Source organism: Garra rufa, chromosome 1 (genome assembly GCF_049309525.1).
Source record: "Garra rufa chromosome 1, GarRuf1.0, whole genome shotgun sequence".
Lineage (NCBI taxonomy): Eukaryota > Metazoa > Chordata > Actinopteri > Cypriniformes > Cyprinidae > Garra > Garra rufa.
This window is the reverse complement of record NC_133361.1, coordinates 9912873-9935693: the sequence shown is the minus strand read 5'-3', so window position 1 is coordinate 9935693 and position 22821 is coordinate 9912873. Positions and strand designations below refer to the sequence as shown.

The 22821-nt window shown below is 40.2% G+C and overlaps 1 protein-coding gene and 1 long non-coding RNA gene across 2 annotated transcripts in view; one reads left to right on the top strand and one right to left on the bottom strand.

Moving 5' to 3' along the window:
• LOC141329867 (uncharacterized) overlaps positions 1-22821 on the top strand; it is a 68911-nt gene that overhangs the window by 33574 nt on the left and 12516 nt on the right. The gene's annotated exons all lie outside the window — the stretch shown is intronic.
• LOC141330122 (uncharacterized) lies at positions 24-3631 on the bottom strand. Its single transcript, XR_012355191.1, has 3 exons — positions 3580-3631; positions 2956-3169; positions 24-77 (listed from the first exon to the last, which is right to left on the bottom strand). It is a non-coding gene; the product is annotated as an uncharacterized lncRNA (long non-coding RNA).

Below are 22821 nucleotides of genomic sequence, written 5' to 3'. Positions count from 1 at the left end.
GTATATATATATATATAATCATTGTACTCACCTGGATTACTTGTATTTTTCTGTGATCGTGGCGAATGGCTGTTTGCCTTGAAAAATAATGATTGAAAAACAAAGATTTAAATATGAGTCAACTTATTAAAAGCACAATGAAATGCACATTGTTTTTTATCATCTTTGTTTTTGTTTTTGTGCATTTTATATTGTACTTTACAATGTGGACTATTGGCCCTATTTTAACGATCTAAGCGCATGGTCTGAAGCGCACAGAATCCACTTTTGTCAGTTTTAGGGACAGAGAAAAAGGTCTGTGCGCACAGTGCATGATCTAAAAGGGTTCTCTATATTCTCTTAACGAGTCATGGGAGTGTTTTGGGCTTAACGTGCATTAAACCAATGAGAGTCTCATCTTCTATTCTCTTTAAGAGCCAGTTGTGCTTGCGCCATGGTGGATTCGCTATTTACAAGGCAGAATTTGTTTAGAAGAAGACTAAACAAAGACTGAATGCTTCTCCAAAAAGCAGGGTCGGCTCCGGAGGGCATTCAAATGACTTACTGTGGACCCCCTTTTCATCCTCTCGTCTCCTTGCGGAACGTGATCGTTTTCAAAAGCGAAAGTAAAAAAAAAAAAAAAAAAAAAAAACACACCGATCAAATAAGAAAGCGATTGACTATCTATTATAATGTAGACATTTTTATATTTTTGTACACAATAATATTTTTTACATTGCAATCCTGTGTAATTCTTTTTTTTTTTTATATTTGCATGTTTGTGTGCTGCTGCGTGCGTCCCTGTGTGTGTAATAAGCAGAGTGCATGTGTAACAGGGTAAAAATTGAATTTATTATGAATTGTGCAAAAATGCCCGTTGTAATAGTAAAAGGGAAAAAAATCATTCATTGTTCATTGTTAATTTGTTAATGCTCCTTGACAAGAATGTTTTGGAGACACCTACAGGCAGTGGGAGTCAGTGGTCAGCTACGTCAGCCATTTTCTCTTCAGTTCAAGACTAGTGATGGGAAGTTCGGATCATTTTACTGACTCTGATCTTTGAGTCTCGTTCAGCATAATGAACAAATCTTTTTTCGAATCATTTTGTTCATTTCGTTCATTTTATCGAAATATAATTAAAAATCAACATGTTACTTCCATAACACATGTACTGCTTATACAAACGTTGATCACACTACAAACAAGACAAAACTATAAGCTATTAGAAACAGAAAAGATTTTCATTGTTTAACTGGGTTTTCAGTCAGTGATTAGCTCCCTCACCTCTATCTGTCCGGGTTTGAGTCGTTCGTTCATCACGTGACAGCCCCATAAGCTTAACTAACGCAGTCTGAGCCGAAAACAGAATTGATTAGTTCATCTCTCGAGTCTTGGGGTTTGAGTCGTTCGTTCATCACGTGACAACCCCATACGCTTAACCTATGCTGCTGGAGCCGGAAATAGAATTGATTAGTTCATCTCTCAAGTCTTCGGGTTTGAGTCGTTCGTTCATAGTTGCGCAATTGCGCATGCGCGACTGAATGAATCACTCCCCGAGACGACTCGTTCTTCCCGAGTCACATTAGAGATTCGTTCATAATGAACGAATCATTCAAGAATGGCCCATCACTATTCAAGACGAGCTGTTGAGTTGAATGGCAGGTAAAAATGTCTCTCCGGTTCAAATCTCTAACTGCTGAATTATTTATATTATTTTATTTTAAGATGAAGTATATCCATCTGGAAATGTATCTAAAACTTTCAATTGATATTGGAGCGATATGAAGATCGCAGTTGACGAGTAATTGTTTCATGATTTTTACATGTGACTAAACACACTATGTGTATATGGAATAGTTTGTATCTCTTTCAATTCAGTGTATTTACTTTGATTATACTTATTTGAATGATTTTTCGGCAGTTTTGTTACCGGATGAGTAACGACTCATGTCTGTCCGGTGTTTTCTCATTTATCTTCTGGTATGGTGTACTGTTTGTTCAATGTAATGTTTTTCATGTTCACAAAAGCATAACAAAAGAGAGACCGAGTTCATAATCACATCAAAGTCATTTATTGATTGTAAACTCTTCAGTTCAAGACGAGCTGTTGAGATGAATGGCAGTTTTGTTACCGAGTGAGCAACGAGTCATATCTGTCTGGTGTTTTCTCATTTATCTTCAGTAAATACAGTGCATGGTCGAACTCGGCAAACTGTCTGCGTGTGATCTTTTTGTTGGGAGAGTCGAACATGACAACCAGATAAGAGGGGTTACACGTGTGTTGTGTACCTGCCTATAGGCGCTCATCACTAACGCACTCTTTCAATAACAAAAATAAATAACTAAATCAATTTCCCACCATTTGCTGTCAATTTCAGCTGCCTCAAAATAGCAACGCGCCAACAATGCGCCTAAACACACATAGTTTTCAGACCAGCAAATTCATTTGCTATTTAAACTAGCAATAAACACTTGCGTTGCCGCTTTGCATTGGGTGCACGATAGGGCCCTTTGTATTTACTGCCTACTATATTGAAAATATACTATACATTTCTTAAGGTTTAATTAGTTAGGAAAACATTCAGATTGTTTTTACTTTACACATATAAAAATAAAGGTGCTTTAAAATGTTCTTCACAACGATGCCATACAATTAAAAAAATTAAAAATGTATTTAAAAAAAAAGTGTTCCACAAGAACCACTTAGTCAAAGGTTCTTTAAAGAACCATCTCTTTCTTACCTTTTATAATCTGAAGAAACTTCTTTCATCACAAAGAACCTTTTGTGAAACAAAAAGGTTCCTCAGATGTCAAATGTTCTTTATGGAACCGTTTAGACAAAAAGGATTATTCTGGCATCATGAAACACCTTTATTTTTAAGAGTGTAAGGTGTCATTCATACTTTTTAAATTTGGACATTTTTTTATATTTTCATAATCACAGAATCAGCTGTTTAAAGAGACCGCTTTACTCACTTTTGTTTCAGTTTTCCAGTTTAGTCCTGTCCCAGACTCTCATGTACTGCAAGTACACTGTAATCTCTGTGGCTCTTCTCTGTGTTCCTGGCCTGTGACCCGACTTGTCGTTATTCAAGCTCTGCCTTGTTCTGCTGATCCTGATCAGTCTCAGTCTCAGTCTGTAGCTCTTGGGTTTTTAGTTAGTAATGTCTGGTTGTCAGGCAGCTTTGTTCTGTAAACCGAAACCCAAGTTTATATCTGCAACTACTGCAGATAAGCTTTTTATTTTTTTTGTATTATTTTCTTTTCAGTCTTTTCAGTCAAATATTGCAAATGAAGTATTAACACATTTCTCTTAAATGCTCATATGGTTAAAAACTGTAAAATAAACTAACCCTTTTTAAACTAAAGCTTTTCCCAACGACTTCTGTTTGTTTTACTAGGAAATATATAATTATTATTTATAATTACAGACAAAAGATGTAACTTATTGTTCAGTTATGAAGTATACCTTTATAACAAGTAAAGTATAAAGTAAACAAGAACAAAACAAAGATGAGTGTCATCCATTTTGAAATTAATTTAAGACTTGAAAAGTTTATATTCTGGGAATCAAAGATAAAATGTAGACAAAACACTTACTTTTATTTTGGTTTCCTTCAGAATGTGCTTTTCATCTGTAGTTGCACAAAGCCTCTGCAATGAAATTTATAAGACATCCAACTGAAGCTCCTCCCCAGGAAGAAAAAATAAACCTTCACTTTCACTTTTTTTTCTTTTTTCAGTAACTGTAAGGCTCTATAAGAATTGACCTGACATCAGCAGACCATAAAAAAAAAAAAAAAAAAAAAATCAATGTGTTGTAAAATTCTAACCAAACTAGAATATTAAATGGTTTGACAAATAAAATTATAAATTAATAAAATGTAGTACTGTGTAAAAGGAGATGATCGATTTAAGAAACAAGTTATAATTTAATCATAATCTAGTCATAATTTATTCATAGAACCTTTTTTTATTTCAATTAAAATAAAATAGTAGTTCTGGTTCTGAACAGGCCTTGGTTCCCAACCTTGTGAATGCCCTTATATTCCGTAAGCTTGCTTGCGTTCTAAAATTTAGTAATCTTTAGTTCAAGTGTAGTAGTTTAACTTTTAATATAACTTGGCAATTGTATGAGTAAGACTCTGTCTGAACTCTGCAGGATAGTCATGTTTCCACTGTTGGACCAAAAGCAAGCATTCTAGTGATATATTATCAGTAATGTGCAAGTCTTTGGACTTATAAGGCTTAATGGAGTTGTTTGGTGCATTCCATTTATCACAAATAAATGGAAGTAGGTGCAACTAAACAAGTGTGTTATGTGTGCTCTTTTTTTTTTTTTTTTTTTTTTGATTCAGCATGATGACTGTACACTCCAGACACAAATTAAAGGTGCAGTGTGTAATATTTGAGATGATCTCTAGACAGAAGTGCAATATAATATACATGTTTTCAGGGGTGTATAAAGACCTTACTTAATGAACCATTATGTTTTTATTACCTTAGAATTAGCCGTTTATATCTGCATACACCGCGGGTCCCCCCACATGGAAGTCACCGTTATGTTTCTACAGTAGCCCTGAACGGACAAACTGCTCTACAGATCACGTTTCACCACTGTTGTTCTTTGTGAAAAAAAAAAAAAAAACGCCTCGGGTTTCGTATGAAACCCTAGTTCCTCTAGGGAACGAGACGCTGCGTCACTATGCTTTGGGAACGCCCCCAGCGTGCCCACGCTCTGAATCACGTGTGTAATCAGTCCAATAGAGAATCGCGTGTGACGTCACGGACGGGGTGACGTCAGGAACCAGGAAGCTATAAAGCACATGCGGTGAATGCAGCCGGCAGCTTCTGCCACCAGGAGCGCTGCAGGGATGCCAGAATTGTGGTAGGTGACGCAGCGTCTCGTTCCCTAGAGGAACTAGGGTTTCATACGAAACGTCACTACGCTTTGGGAACGATATGCCCACACCGCCAGAATTCCAAGCCCTGCTCTGTGTGTGGAGCAGGCGGAGAGAAAGGGCGAAAGTAGCCCTGAGTAAAGTGCGGCCTCAGCCGTCTTAGGAATGGGCGAAAGTAGCCCGAGTGAAACGAGGGCCTCAGCCTAACTCGTAAAAGGGCGAAAGTAGCCCGAGATAAAAGGGCGAAAGTAGCCCTTGGAAAAGGGCGAAAATAGCCCGAGTAGAAGAGCCCACCAGGGTAACAGGGCGAAAGTGGCCCGTGGTAAGAGAGGGGGCCTTAGCCCACCAAGGTAGAAGGGCGAAAGTAGCCCGCTTATAGAAAGGCGAAAGTAGCCTATAGTGATTGCTCCAGCCACCTCAGGAGAAGGGCGGAAGTAGCCCGAGTAAAACGAGCGGCCTCAACCTTACTCGTAAAAGGGCAAAAGTAGCCCGGCGTAGTTGCTGCTATTAAGCATGAGAGTGCGGTCTCAACCGTCTTAAAAAATGGGGCGAAAGTAGCCCGAGTGAAATGAGGGCCTCAGCCTCACTCGTAAACGGGCGAAAGTAGCCCGGGGTCATAGCTGCTATTAGAGCAGGGAAACACGGCCTCAGCCGTTGCAGAGAGAGGGCGAAAGTAGCCCGAATCAGTTGTAAGGCGAAAGTAGCCTCAAGGAGTCTGCTGGAGCAACACAAGTTTAAACAGCTCTACTATCCAATTCATAGAATCTGACAAATGTGAGCCCTGGTTTCCATCGGAGAGGGAAGACCAGAGGACTTATAGGTGATTGAAATGGCATCCGAGATCCACCGACTTAAAGTCAGCTTAGAAGCTGGAAGACCTTTATTGCGAGGACCAAAACATACAAATAACTGGTCCGTCTTCCTCCACAGGACAGCTCTGTGGACGTATGTGGGACACATACAGTTAAGCTTCTGCTGTTCCGGTCCCGAAAATGGGGGAGGACAAAGGGCCTGGAGCACTACAGGCCGTGGTACTGTTGACAGCACCTTGGGTAAGTAACCCGGTTTTGGGTGCAGGAACGCTTTGACCATCCCAGGGGCAAAGTCCAGAAATTAAGGGGCGACTGAGAGGGCCTGTAAGTCATCAACTCCCTTTAGAGAGGAAATCGCCAACAGAAAGGCAGTTTTAAAGGACAAAAACCTGTCCGAAATCTCTTCAATAGGCTCAAACGGAGGGTTGCAAAGAGCCTCTAGTACCACGGCCAGGTCCCACGTAGGGACGCTTGAGCGCACCGGGGGCCTCAGCCTCAGTGCACCGCGGAGAAATCGTGACACTAGGGGAAGTCTCCCAAGGGAGACCGTACCGAAGGGAGCATGAAAAGCATCTATGGCCGCCACGTAGCCCTTCAGTGTAGAATGCGCATTACCGGCCGTAAGGCAGGCTTGCAAAAAGTCCAGCACTGAACCTAATGGGCAGTGAACTGGGTCAACTTGGTGCTGCTTGCACCATGAGACAAACATATTCCACTTCCCGGTGTATGTTTTTCTCGTGGAGGGAGCTCTGGATTGGAGAATGGTCTCAACAACCTCAGTTGAGAGACCGGAAGCTAGGAGCTGTGCCCCCTCAGGGGCCACGCCCACAACTTCCACAACTCTGGGCTTGGGTGCAGGATCGCACCTCCTGCCTGTGAGAGGAGATCTCTCCTGATCGGAATTTCCCATGGCGGGCCGTCTAGGAGAGAAGTCAGGTCTGAGAACCACAATCGACCTGGCCAGAACGGGGCCACCAAGAGGAGGCGAATCCCGTCCTGGCGCACTCTTTCCAGAACTCCGGGGAGCAGAGCGATCGGGGGAGAAGCGTACAGGCGAAGCCTCGGCCACGTCTGTACCATAGCGTCCAGTCCCAGGGGAGCTGGACGACTCAGAGAGAACCAAAGGGGACAATGTGTCGTCTCCTGGCTCGCAAAAAGATCCACTTGGGCTTTCCCAAACTTTTCCCATAAGACTTCCACCACATTTGGCTGGAGTCTCCATTCCCCGGGCCTCAGCCCCTGCCTCGACAGGACGTCTGCTCCCACATTGAAATGTCCAGGGATGTAAACTGCTCTGAGTGAGAGGAGTTTCCCTTGGGACCACAGAAGGATCTGGTGCGCCAGCTTGTTCAAGGGGCGCGACCGCAGACCTCCCTAATGGTTGATGTAAGCGACCACGGATGTGTTGTTGGTGCGAACTAACACATGGTGACCTTTGAGGTCCGGTAGAAAGTGTTTTAGAGCTAAAAACACAGCACGCATTTCCAGGCAATTGATGTGCCAATTGAGATGGTGCTTGTTCCACAGACCTTGGGCTGAGCGGCCACCCATGACCGCTCCCCAACCGGTGAGGGAAGCATCTGTCGTTAGCGTTACACGACGAAATCGAGCTCCCAATACCGGGCCTTGGGACAGAAACCAGGATTTCTTTCCAAATGTTCAGGGCACGAAGGCAGCGCCGCGTGACCTTGATCAAACGGAATGGGTTGCCCCTCGGGGAAAACCCTTTGGTTCTGAGCCACCACTGTAAAGGTCTCATATGCAGCAGGCCAAAAGGGATCACGTTGGACGCGGCTGCCATGAGACCCAGCAGAACTTGAAACTGCTTTACAGTGAGTGATCGGCCTTCTTTGACTCTCTCGACTGTGTGAACGATCGATTCTATCCGAGCAGGAGACATTTGTGCCCGCATCGTGATTGAGTCCCAAACTACTCCGAGATAAGTGGTTCTCTGAACTGGAGAAAGAACACTTTTCTTGGCGTTCAGTCTTAACCCCAGAGACTTCATATGGGCGAAAACGACATCTCGATGTAGAACCGCCATCTCTCTTGACTGCGCTAGTATAAGCCAGTCGTCTATATAGTTTAGTATGCGGATGCCCTGGAGTCGCAGAGGAGCCAGTGCAGCATCTACACACTTGGTGAAAGTTCGGGGTGAGAGTGCCAGACCAAAAGAAAGAACTCTGTACTGGTAAGCTTTGCCCCCAAAAGCGAACCTGAGAAACTTCCTGTGTTGTGGAAGGATGGAGATGTGGAAATAAGCGTCCTTGAGATCTAGAAGAAGAGATCCTCAGAAGCCCAGAGCCACTGGCGTCAGGGCTTCTTCGCCGAGGACTTCTTCGCCTGAAGGACGGCCCTCAGGTCGCCCTTAGGCTTGGAAGCCCCCGACTTGGAGCGCCTACGGGACCCCTGATGATGTTTCTGGGGAGGAGTCCGCGTAGCAACGCTCCGCTTTTGCTCGTCGCGGTATGAGGAGCGGGTACTCAGGTGGGGCTGCTCCCGTTCAGCAGCCCCAGAGCTCGAGCGGCGAGGAAGAAACCTCTGGAATGCCGCCGCTTGCTGACGCACCTGCTGAAACCTGTCGACGATGGAGGGGACCGCGTCGCCGAACAGGCCAGACGGCACGAGCGGGGCATCGAGCAGGAAGGCCCCGTCACGGTCTTTCATTTCTGACAAGGTCAACCAGAGGTGTCTCTCTGCGACCACCATGGCTGCCATAGACCGCCCAATAGCACGGGCGGACTCTTGGGTGGCGCGCAGAGCGAGGTCAGCAGTACGATGCAGCTCACTGAGGTCGACCGCTGCCCCGTCCTCGTCCTCATCGAACTCTTTCAACAGGTTGGCCTGATATGCTTGCAGCACTGCCATGGTGTGAAGGCAGGCTGCGGCCTGACCTGCTGCCGAGTAACCCTTCCCCAGCAAAGAAGATGTTGTTCTTAGGGGTTTGCTGGGGAGTGCCGAGGTCTTCAGGGACGATGCTGAACTCGGAGACAGATAGCTCGAAAGCGTCTGTTCTACCTGAGGCATCGCCCCGTAACCATGCTCACGAGCCCCAACCACATTTGAATATGTGTAGGTGGAGGGGGAGTGCACACGGGCCGAGAATGGTTTTCCCCACGACCTCGACACCTCGGTGTGGAGGTCGGGGAAAAATGGCAGACCCCGGCGTGGAGGTTGGGCTTTGGGACGCAGAAACCTTTCGTCTAACTTGGTTTGTTTCTGTTCCCCGGTCACCATGTCTGGCCAACTGATATTGAGTTTGGCTACAGCCCGGGTGACCACCTCCACTAACTCCTCATACTCGACTGGCTGGGAGGGCGTAGAACCAGCCTGCTCGCCTAGTTCCATATCTCCCTCCTCGGAGGAAGATAAACGTAGCGGCGAGTGCTCCTCCTGGCGAGAAGAAACCGACGTGGGGGCTTCTACGCCAGAGAGAGGCATGGATCTGGCAGAGGAGGATGGAGAAAGGGGCTCGCCCGTCTCCAAACTCGATACCAAATCCAGTTGCGATCCCCACGAATGCAAGCGCCGCTCAGCCTCAGCAGAAGCGGGACCCGATCCGCGGGGAACGCTGGTGAGGGCTCCTTCCTCAAAAAGAGCCCTCCGGGAGCGAAGCGTGCGGAGAGGAAGCCGCAAGCAGTGCACACAGTCAGCCTCCTTGAAGGCTGACTGGGCATGCCTCGCCCCCAAGCAAGCCACACACAGCGTGTGTGTGTCCTCGGCCGTGATATAACGTTGGCACGGAGGACCACAACGTTTAAAATGCTTGCTATCGCCCATTTCTCTAGCTAAGTCAAGCACTCAAATAAAAGTGAAGCAAACTGGCTTCGAAAAACAGTGCTGATGGACAGACAAACACACAGAGCGCGACTGAAAGGCAGAAGCTGCCGGCTGCATTCACCGCATGTGCTTTATAGCTTCCTGGTTCCTGACGTCACCCCGTCTGTGACGTCACACGCGATTCTCTATTGGACTGATTACACACGTGATTCAGAGCGTGGGCACGCTGGGGGCGTTCCCAAAGCGTAGTGACGCAGCTCGACGTTCCCGAAGGGGAACTGACACAATGATGATCAAGTAACAGAAATATTCACAAATAAATCGTTTTATTGAATAATTAAATAAATAGAATTCCCTAATTTACATTTTAAAAGAAACCTCATTATTCTTTGCTGTCTAAAATGACGACATCTTAAACCTGTGTCGGCCACCGTAGCCTCTGTAAAGGGAGGGGTGAGCGGTGGACTGTTGCAATTCACAACCTCACCACTAGATGCCGCTCAAATCGACACACTGCACCTTTAATAAATTATTGTCACACAACTTTTTTTTTCATCATAAATCATTGATCAGATAATAATGCTGCATTTTACGTTTAAGTAATGACCAAATACTTGGTCTTTAGCTCTTTCAGCTCTTTACTTCAATATCATTTACACTGCTGTTCGTCACTAATTCCAGCACTCCTGCGTCCCATAAGCAACATGGAACCTGGGGGGAATGGATCTCAATATTTAGTACTGCAAGCCATGTCTTGTTTTAAACTATTGTTTAATCATAAGAAATATTTAAAGCACATTTTAAGCATCATGTAGATGATTCATTAAGATTTAATTTATTAAATAATGTGTAAGTATTCGTAACTTCTATCACTACCATAATATGCCAGATTTTATGTTTCATGCATGTTTAGTTATTTTGAGTTCTCATGCTGAACATGGGTAAAGTTTCAAAAAATGTGATGTGAATGAAGAATATTTCTACACATTCTAGAATATGTGGAGTATTTCTGTGCCAAATACACTCTTTCCAGTTTTGTATAAGTTTCGGGAAGTTTTTTTTTTTTCCTCGAGCATGGCTATTTATGATGTCTTAAGGGTGGAACTCCTTGTATGTTCACTTCTCCCAGAAGAGCACACCCACATCAACCAGATTGAGAGCAACAACGTGCCCATCAACACGCTTTATTCGGTAGTACTGCACAGGACTTGTTGGGGAAGAATGTCTCCAAGAAGTGTGTTTTTGGTTATGAAGAAAAGATAACACTTCAGCTTCCTAAAGAACCCAGGGTGTTAATTTAAAGTGATTAGTAAATTATGAAATAATAATTTACATAACATTCATTAACAATTAATAAATTAAATGCTAACAATTTTGTGTATGTTTTGTTCATTAATTTATATGTAGTTAGTTAATAATGAACTAATAATTGATAAAACGTTTTAAAAAAATGCATTCATAAATGATTAATAAGTGATTTACAAAACAAATTTACAAAACATGACTATACATGTCACACACACACACACACACACGGATGAGACCGGAGGCAGAGATAAGTAAGAACAACGATGAGGTATTTATTGAAGGTAAGTAGTAGACAACATGTAAATTGGTTCGTAGAGTGATAGTTCTTATCTGACAGTACTTGAGAATGATGTTTGGGGCAAAGTCCAATGGAAACCAGGAGATAGCAGGGAGCAGCATGGAGTCTGGAGCTTGCGTAGGGGGTACAAACGGTAGACCAGACAATGTGCTTGTGAGAGATTCGGGTATTTATAGGGTGTGGCTAAATTGGAATCAGGTGGGAGTGATTAGAATTCGGGAGAAGATGATCTGGTGGGCGGTGCTTCCTGGGGAGTGCTAGGAGGTGGCTGTGGTGAATGCCTGACACACAAATGATTATTAAGTAATATGCTAATGATTTTTTTTAACAGAGTTTTGTTGAACAGGATGAGGGACCCTGTCGACGACCAGCTGCATGACCAGCAGGCTGGCTTTCGCAAAGATAGATCTTGTATAGACCAAATCGCGATGCTGCGCATTATAGTTGAACAGTCGATAGAGTGGAACTCACCCCTGTACATCAACTTTGTTGATTATGAAAAAGCCTTTGACAGTGTGGACCGCAAAATCCTCTGGAAGCTCCTTCAGCATTACGAGGTGCCAGCCAAGATCACCAGCATCATCAGAAACTCGTACGAGGGAATGTCTTGAAAAGTCATCCATGGAAGACAGCTCACAGAGGCGTTCCAAGTGAAATCCGGAGTCAGGCAAGGCTGTTTACTCTTGCCGCTTCTCTTCCTTCTGGTGATCGACTGGATTACGAAGACCGCAACAGCCCAGAGAAAAAAATGGGAGTCAGTGGACGCCTTGGAAACAACTGGATGACCTGGATTTTGCTGACGATCTTGTCCTACTGACACACACCCAACAGCAGATGCAGGAGAAGATGAGCAACGTAGTAGCTGCCTCCGCACAAGTAGGCCTCAACATACACAAAGGAAAGAGCAAGATCCTCAAGATCAACGCAGCCAGTAACAACCCAGTCATACTGGATGGTGAAACGTTGAAGGAGGTAGAGGCCTTTACCTACTTGGGCAGTGTCATTGACAAGCAAGGAGGCACAGATGTGGATATCAAGGTGCATATCGGAAAAGCACGGACAGCTTTCATACAACTCCGGAATATCTGGAGCTCCAAAGTAATGTCAGTCAGGACTAAAGTCAGGATTTTCAACACAAATGTCAAGGCAGTTCTCCTCTGTGCAGCAGAAACGTGGAAGACCACAGTAGCCATCACCAAGAAAGTACAAGTGTTTGTCAACAGCTGCCTACGCAAGATACTCTGCATCCACTGGCCAGAAACCATCAGCAACAACGAACTTTGGCAGAGAACAAACCAGCTAACCGCAGAAGAGGAAATCAAGAAGCAACGCTGGGGATGGATCGGACATACCTTGAGGAAGCCAGCAGTTAACATTACCAGACAAGCCTTAAATTGGAACCCGCAAGGCAAGCGGAAAAGAGGTCGACCGAGAGACACCTGGCGCCGAGACCTTGAGGCAGACATCAAGACCATGGGAATGACATGGTGCCAACTGGAAAGAAAAGACCAAGACCGAGATGGAAATCTCTTGTCGGCAGCCTATGCCCCAGGAGGGGTAGAAGGCGAAAGTAAGTAAAGTATGCTAATGATTAATAAATCTGTTGTAATTTATCTTAAAAAAATATTATTAGCATATAAAAAAATCTAACAGATCCTTAGTAAGTGGTTAAAAAGTTACTAGTTAATATATTGTTAATAACTTATTAATCATTGAAATGTCAATCATTTAAATGTTTATCCTCCACAGAAGATCATTGTCACAATTCGTGCAGGAGGTGTAGAGCCAGGGGAAACCGGAGTAGAAATAAACACGTATTTTTTTAACAAACTAAAACAAAATAAGCAGGAATCCAGTAACACAAAACCACAATGTAACATAAAACAAAACAAAACCTAGGAAGAGCAACTCAACGTAACATTAATCACAGACAATGGGAGTGAGGAACTGAGGACTATAAATACACAGAAACAGGGGAGTGGCCACAAACGAGATAACAGGGGAAGTACAAATATGGGCAAGACTGAGCCAAAATGCTAAACCAAAAGGGAGACAACGAAACAAACCAATTAAACTAGAAACACAGGGGGAAAACACTAGGAAAAACAGAACAAAACAAGACACAATGCTGACATTAGCCCCCCTCACCGAAGGCACGTCTCGCAACTAATAACATCTATAGGGGAGGGAGGGTGGGCGCCCTGAAGACCGCTAGGCAGGGACACTGGAGACACAGGATACAGGGGCGGTCTCTGGGTCTCCAGGGTGGTTCAGGGGGTCAGTGAGCTCGGGAGGCCATGGTAGAGCAGACAGTTCAGGGGACAATGGCTGGTCAGTGAGCTCGGGAGGCCATGGCGGAGAAGACAGTTCAGGGGTATAGTAGCTCTCCCCCAAATAATGTTCTTGGGGACACTTAAGGGATCACAGGCTGGAATAGTCTCTGGAGGGAGCTCTTGAGGAGCGGGCTCTGGACGGCGCTCGGGGCGAGTGGGCTGGACGGCGTTCGGGGCGAGCTGGCTCTGGACAGCACGCGGGGCAAGCGGGGTCTGGACAACGCGCGGGGCGAGTGGGCTCGGAGGGCTGGACGACCCCAGCGGAGACTCTGGAAGAGCAGGCTCTGGGCGAGCGGTCACTTGAGGGCGTTCTGGCGGCATTGTCACTTGAGGGCGTTCTGGCGGCATTGTCACTTGAAGGCTCTCTGGCGGCGCGGTCACTGGAGGGTGCTCTAGCGGCACGGACACTGGAGGGCGCTCTGGAGGCGCGGACTCTGCAATATTTACATAAAATTTTACTCTTATGGAAACTGTAATGTTAGAATTTGCATGTCTGAAATAAATGTTGCTCAATCAGGAAAAAAAATACATGTCATAATATCATAGCAGAAAAATAACAGACAACTTATGGTACATGACAAAGACTTGAATACATGAAGCTTCATCTCAAGATGATGCACAGTAAGCTTAGAATTTAAAGCAACAGTCAGCTCGGAATTGGAAATTGGAAGTGGACCTTGATAAGAAGCTTGTGTTTCCCCCAGAAATAGTGGCTAAAACACTCCAACAACAAAGCATATGTTGTGGAATTAACAGTACCATGGGAAGATGAGGTTAAAGAGGCTTATGAGAGGAAAAACAACAAATATTCCAACCTGGCAGCTGAAGCATCCCAGAACAGCTGGAAGACCAGCATCTTCCCAGTAAAGGTGGGATGCAGGGCATTTGTTGGAACATCTACCACCAGTTTGCTGAGAAAAATAGGGGTGAAGGTTTGCTCTCTCCAACAGGCCATTAAGTCAATATCAACTGTTGCTGAAAAAAAACAGTAACTGGCTCTGGATCAAGTGTAAGGACCCCATCTGGGCAGCAAGGTAGAGACAGATGGTATGCAGTCAGGCTTGTGCCCGACTCAGGGAGAAGGATGCTCCTGCCACGCAGAGCCCATCAGGGATATAGAGGGTATGGCATGGAGGGGGGTGTACCTGGGATGCTGGGAACACAGTTGAACCTTCTGGAGACGTTGTGGGCTTCAATCAACGAAACATCGATGAAGCAGTGTGCCCACTTGATGACCACAATGACATACCTTACCCTCTTTTTAACCACTCCATACTGACTGTTGCTATCAAGAGTTTCCTACTAAAGGGATTGCAACATATAGACCTATTAGCTTTACTTCCAGTAAATGTAATGCTTTTCTATAATCAGGCCTGTTATCAGCAGACCACAAAAGAAAATGTTTAACCAGACGAGATTGATTGGAGATTCATTGGTGTCAAGGTTCAAAGTTATATATTGTAATTTCTTGGTTCACTCATGAAACAAAATTTGTTCTCTGGAAAAGCAGCAAACAGAAACCTAAAAATAATCTTCCTAAAACATAACTAAAGAATTCAAACCTATAATAATAAAAAAAATAAAAACTACAATACAATATAGTATATTACAAAATAGTATAAAACAGTATATGTAGGGGCGGTTTTCTGGGAAGAGTTTAAGTTAAGACAGGAGTAGGCTTAATCCAGATGGTTAAAAAAAAGCATGACTTTCTGAAATGCAGATTAAGTGCAGATGACTAACTCCTGGATTATGGAGTCCTGAACTAAAATGAACCAGAAATAAGTAAGCCAACTGAATCTGAATTAGCATTACAGAGATTGCCTCTAAAACATGGAACAAACCGAGTAAAGCTCAAAATTGTATGGAACTGAGAAGCAATCCAATGGCAACAATAGCAGTTAAAAAAAAGACTGGAATAAAAAAAAAGCAAATAAAATGCTATTAAACAAAATAAAACTTTTTTAAGGCAAGCAATGTAAACTGCACACATCAGTTTTCAAATAATAATAAAAAGTAAAAAAATAAATAAATAAATAGGTATGCTTAGGAATAAATTCTTGGGTAACACTTTAGGGGCAGTCGTGGCCTAATGGTTAGAGAGTCGGACTTGTAACCTGAAGGTTCGAATCTTAGGTCCAGCAGGGATTGTCGGTGGGGGGAGTGAATAACCAGTGCTCTCTCCACTCTTAATACCATGACTGAGGTGAGACCTTGAGCAAAGCACCGGACCCCCAACTGTGTGTGTGTGTCCACTGTGGTCAATGATCATTGATTCTCACATCAAGCATGCACATGTGAGCTTCCGTTTACCATATTTAAAATGTAAGTATACTTTTCATATACTGTCAAATAAAAATGTAATATACTTTTCAAGATTTAATAAAATTGTAAGGAGAAAAAGTAGAGTTTTTTTTACTTCACAAATGTAATCAAGTTGTAATGAGTCCTCTGAACGAGAACGTAGTGAGAACCCAAGTGCAGTTTATTTACAGAAACGTGAAATCTATAATCCGAACATAATCCAAACAATGGCTTGATTTGACACAGATTTGATTTAGCATGGCATGGACCAGACTTTAACAGAAACTCACCAACAGCAGATTACAACTTTAATACACAACCAGGAGCAATGGAAACATGAGGGGTACTTCCGCTGCATTCATGCCATATCGTAATTACCTCAATGTTGAGATGACAGAACATGACGTTCTACTTGGAGCTGTTCACATCCTCGGACTTGGAATAATGCTTTTTCTATGGAAATGCCATCAACGCCTAAACAGAGCCTATGTTGGCCAGGTGGTACAGCGGTCATGTGGTACAAGTCGTAGCTCTCAGAAGACTCAAGTAAAAATACAAGTAGTTATTTTAAATTGTACTTGAGTAAAGCAAAAATCCCCCCAAATAATACTTAATTACAGTTTTTAAGTAAAATTACTTAAGAATTTTATACCTCTGTGGGGTCCACCACTGTGTGTGCACTTGGATGGGTTAAATGCAAAGCACAAATTCCGAGTATGGGTCACCATTCTTGGTCACATGTCATGTCCTCCTTTCCATTTTTCCTTTATAATAAAGTTCTGTCTAACTTTTGAACCCATTTTGCCCTGTAGTTCTTTCTGTGTTTACTTTTATGGTCATGTTCCTGTTCTTGTTTAGTTGATTTGATTTGATCCCAGCTGTTTTTTGTTTATTAGCTCGTTATTCAAGTTCACGTCCTTGCCTTTTGTCTCTGTCGGGTCTAGTTGCTACATGCTCTGTGTTTCCTTATGTTGGATTATTCCCAGTGGTTTTGTTCAATAAAGTCTGTTCTCATTTACTTTACATCTCCAGCGTTCTCCTAGCTACAGCGAGTGTCACACGTTCAGTGATCATAAGTGATTATGTATTTTTTTTTAAACGATTAATAAGAAAATAAAAATTCACTTCCAAAACAAAAATTTACAGATAATGTAGTCACCCCTTGTCATCCAAGATATTTATGTCTTTCTTTCTTCAGTCATAAGGAAATTATGTTTTTTGAGGAAAGCAATTCAGGATTCTGGATCCGTATAGTGGATTTATATGGTGCCCCCAAGATTGAACTTCCTAAATGCAGCTTCAAAGGGCTCTAAGCAATCAAAGCCAAGGAAGAGGGGTTTTATCTAGCAAAAATTTGTTATTTTCAAAATAAATTAATGTATATACAAATGCTTGTCTTGTCTATGCTCTAGGATGGGAGAAAACCACATAAAGTTGTTTTCTTCTCCAACTTAAACATCACTGCAGTACTGACCCAGTGTTTACAAAGCGAACATGCATAGAAGATCAAAAGCCTTTTACAAAAAATGGTAAAACAGCTATGTATGGCCATTTTAAAGTTGGAGGAGAAAAGGAGATGGGAGTTTTTTGACATACCATAAATCTCTTAAACCAGATTACACAGAGTTTGTATGCGCACCACAGAAAATAGACAAGACAAGCATTTGTTTAGAAAATGACTAATCGTTTCGCTAGATAAGGCTCTTCTTCCTCAGCTGGGATCATTTGGAGCCCTTTGAAGCCTCATTATAAAATTAAACCTCATTTTGTAAGTTCAAACTTGGGGGCAACTTTGAAGTCTATGGGAATCAGAAAAGCGGAAGTTTCAAATAGTAGCGTAAAAAATAAAATAAATAAATAAATAAAAACTTTAAAGAGCATGTGTCACAAGGAGGGTCAGAGACGTGCGGATCCATTTGCAGCATTTAATGAGAATAAACAAACACCAAACAAACACTAAGAGGCAGGCAGAAATCTACGTCAAAAAACAGGCAGAAAGGTCGGGGCTGGCAGCAAGAATCAAACACGGGAGGGAGTCCAGGAATCAAACACACGGGAAAACAAACACGGAAAGAAATGCTCGGAAATAAAGACCATACGGAACAATAAGACTTCGCAAGGTGGCTGTGCATGTGTGAAGCTTAAATGCAGTCAGTGTGATGAGGTGCAGCTGTGAGCGGTAATCAGTGCAGTGAGAAACAAGGAGCAGGTGAATGCAGTGATTAGTGCAGTGGCTTGTGGGGAATGAAGTCCATGATGTGTAGTGCAAGAGTTAATGATGACAGGATAGACCAATACGTGACAGCATGTCAGTTAGCCAAAGATTAAAATGTTAATTACGACTAGAGACTGTTTTGAAAGGTTCAGTGGGAAATCAATATATTCAACAATAATGCTCAAAATTTTCATGCACTTACTTTATGATGCAATCCTCATAAACTGTTTAAAATTAAAGTTATTCAAAGAAACAAATATTTCCATACCATAGACAATTATTTCAAAACATCATAAATGATTCACATCCTCCGTGATTGAGTGAGTTTATTGAATAGCATTATACTTTATACAAAAATGGGAGGTACATCATAATAAATATACTGCAAGAATAAACAAAATAATATTAAAAATAAACGTGCATTACTCCGATAATTCCTATGGAAGTAATTTGACCATCTTGTTACTATTTATTTAATCTCAGGCAACAGTGGCAGTGCTGACAATCTTGCCAATCAGATAAAGTTAAACATTAAAATGAAAAATGACATACATAGTAGGGTGTTGGTGAAAAAAGAAACAGTTTTGCATATTGCCATTTATTGTGAAGTCCAACTAAATTAGTAAAATTTTCTTCACTAAACTGGCGTTTTTTACTGGCTGATTGACAATAATGCAAATTATTGAAATTCTTTACGCTACTAAACAAAGCCAGATGTGACGACACGTGGACTGTGATAAAGGCCCATGTGGAGATAACTCCTGAAATGTTTTACAACTGAAGAAAGACAAACATGAACATCTTGAGTGACAAGGGGTCAAGTAAATTATCTGTAAATGTTTGTTCTGGAAGTGAACTTTAAGTGGTATGCTAACAATTGTTGTATGTTTTGTTAATTCATTTATAAGTAATTAGTCAATGATGAATTAATCATTTACAAAACATGACTGTGTTCATAAATGATTCTTAGTTGATAAGTTAGTATTTTATCTATGTTTTGTAGATTAAGTTATAATCATTTAAGCGATTAGATAATGATAAACTAATCATTTACAAAACGTGTCTATACGTGCACAAATGATTATTAAGCAATATGTTAACAATTTAATAATCGTTTATGATTTTTTTGGTAAATGCTTATTTCAGCATTAACTAAACTCTTATGAATGATTACAGAATGTTATTATAACAATATAGAACATTATTATTATTATTATTATTATTATTATTATTATATTTATAATATATAATATATAATATAATAATATATAATTTATATATAAAGTCTTACCCAATTATTTATTACAAATAAATTCCTAGGCATTTAAATTATTTTACACTTGATGTGTGTGTTTGTCACGTTCTCCCACAGTCTCCGCCCCCTCAGTCACTTCAGTCACTAGCTGTGTTTCCATTACCCTTTAAAGGGGTCATCGGATGCCCATTTTCCACACGTTCATATGATTCTTTAGGGTCTTAAGCCTATAATAGGACCAGTGAGCCCTTTTAAATGTATATTGGCATAAGTTTATTATTGAAATGAATGTAGTTATTATAAAATCAGACTATATTTAGATTCATAATTATTAGCTGTGATGGTTGATGAAGATGAGTGTCATTAGTGTTTGTGTTATTGTTAATGTTTTATACATCATATTTTGAGAAAAACAGCATTGCTTTTCAATAGAGCAGTTTTTTTGTTTTGTTTTTATCATATATCCTGACTCACATAATGTGTTTCTAACAGCAAACACTCAGAATAAAGTGAGATGATCTGCTGATGATCCTGAATGTCTTGAATGAGTGTTGATCATCTGAGGCTCATGAATATTAAAAGAGCTGCTGAAAAGACTATTTCATGTCAATAGTTACTGTTTTCACCTCATTTTATGCTAATGTCTTCAGATCTCCTGTAAATTGACACTTAAAGCTCATTGTATTGGTGTCCGACTGAGGGTTACTTTATTTACAAACACGCATTGTTTCTGACTTTATACTTTCAAATGTTTTATATATACACTACCGTTCAAAAGTTTGGGGTCAGTAAGACTTGTAATAGTTTTTAAAGAAGCCTCTTATGCTCATCAAGGCTGCATTTATTTGATTAAAAATACAGAAAAAAAACTTTAATATTGCAAAATGTTTTTACAATATATAATAATATTTTTTTTTAACATACTGTAAAATATAATTTATTCCTGTGATGAAAATCTGTATTTTTATCAGCTGTTGCTCCAGTCATAAGTTACACATGATCCTTCAGAAATCATTCTAATATGCTGATTTATTATTAGAATGTTCAATGTTGGATAATATCAACAGTTGTGCTGCCAAATATTTTTTGGAACCTGTGATATTATTATTATTATTTTTTTTTTTTTTTTCAGGATACTTTCATGAATAACAAGTTATTCAAAATATTTTTTTTTTATAACAATGTAAATTATTTATTATTAACTTTTAATAAACCTTTAATTATTAACTTAATACATCCTTGGTGAATAAAAGTATTAATTTCTTTTTAAAAAAGAAACAATAAAAATGTACTGATCCCAAACTTTTGAACGGTAGTGTATTTCTATATATTTGCAGTTATTGTAATGAAGAAACAGAATAATGTTATAATTAGAAATAAACATTTGTGAATGAGCATCAGTTATTTAACAATAAGATACCCATGCTTAAATGTGTCAATTATTATGTTAGTCAAAGACAAAAATGGGTTTATATAGCAAAAAATACATAATATAAATATATTTAAGGAATATTTAGAACTGAAAACATTTGATGACATATTCAAAGACTATATTTAAGGACCATATATTGGTATCTGTGTATTTCCTGCACACAAAAGACAATCAGAGCCGTTTAAATTAGAATCCAGAATTTGTTCAGGTATCGTGTTCAACACAAATCCTTTCATTGCAACTGTAGACACAATGTGAATAATACACAGGCTCAATAGTAAGATTAGAGCACCCTCATTAATTCAAGAAGCAGTGATTTGATTCTGGAGCTGGGCCTGATTTTCATTCAGTCTAGCCAGAGTTCAAGCACTCCCAAAACTCCCATTGTAATCACTGAAGCTGTTTACATTTTGAAATGAATCTCTTACTTACATTGTATGCACATCTGCAGGTTGTTGTTTCTTTCTCTCAGCAACAACCCTCTCGGTGTTAAGTGGGGCTCTGCCACATACTGTTTGGAGAAAACTTGACTGATTAAATGCTAAAAAAGTAAAAACATTATATAAATATGTTTGTTCTGTAACAACTTACCATCTATCTGACAGATATGGTCTATAGGAGAAAAATAAATACATAAATAAACACAGTTTCTAATTAAAGTTAGTGTTAATTTTCTGTGTGGCTTGCAATGATACTTCTTTTTTTATGTCAGTACTGCTACATTTAACTGTTACTCCCTATTTTTTTACACAGATGTGAACATTCAGTATCCAAAGTTTAAATTATTTTTTTTTTTAATCATTTTTGAACAAAAACATTTTATAAAACGATTTTGATGTACAATGTCCATGGTAAAGCAATGTCTGTTATGATGGCTTTCAAAGAATGAATTTTTCGATTTTTCGACTTTTCCTACATAACTTGTAACACAAAACAATGGTAAAATATCTATTTGGTGAAGTGAACTTATATGAACCATACTTTTAAGATTAATTGGATTAAGAATCACATAAAAAAAAAAAAACACTTCTAACTGGAATTGTATTCCTAATTACATTTTTCAAATATTGGTGGTCTTAGTTTTGTTTTGATGTGTAATTATAATATAGATACAATTCCAGCTAAGTTATCTGCCTTCCACAAACAAGTGCTCTTGTCTTGGTCATTAATATATAAGCATAATTTTTCTCCTCATCGCTATTTCATCTGGAATAACAGAAACATGCTTTACAAACTTTTCTTGAAGAACTGGTTTGACAACGGTATTAAGTTGGTTAGTCAGTTATATAATAAAGAAGGAACACTCTTTTCTTATGATGAATTCCTTTCTTATTATAAAATACCAGTTACTCTAGTAAAAGAATTTGCAATTGTTTTTGGTTCAGTCCCTTCAGGCGCTCATATGCTTTAGAGGTATTAATAAAGACTATTCTCCCGATTCTGTATTTTTTTTTTTTTTTTTTTTTGATGTTACTAAATCTTATATTGGTAAAATCTGTTTTTCTTCAAATGCCAAGAATAATAATAGAGCCATTCGTACTCTTTTACAAATACAAATTGTTTCTGTACCTTATGTTTTGTCTCACTGGGTCTCTTTGTTAAATGAAAAATCGATTTGCTTGAGAAAAGTATGGTTGTTACCACAGAAATATATCATCTTAGAAATAAGATTAAAGAAGTTTCTTATTAGCTCATTCACAGATTTTATCCAGCAAAACAGTATTTACCAAAAAAAACAAAAAAACAAAACAGGAATAAATGTAAATTGTATTTTCTGTAATGAATATGAGGAAACTGCCTTGCACCTATTTTGGCACTTTACATACTCAGTTCCACTATGGTGTAAGATCCAAAAATATATATAAGCGAAAATATCCAGTGTTCAAGACCTTGCTCATTCTTATGGGAAAATGTACTCTTTGGCTTCACTGACTATCCTGACAAAGAGGAACAGCACTTCCACTTAATTAAATCATTCATTTTATTGACCAAATTTCACATTCATAAATTGTAAAATGTAAAATTACTAATAAAAAATAAAAATAAAACAATTTTATAGTTTTGTTGACTGAAATATGTATTTATATCGGCAGTATTCGAGACTCTTTAAGAACTTTGAAAGTTTGTGAATTTTACAATGTACTTTTGTAATTAGATTTTGTATGGATAACTATCTTAGTTGTAGCCTACTTTGTTTTCGAATT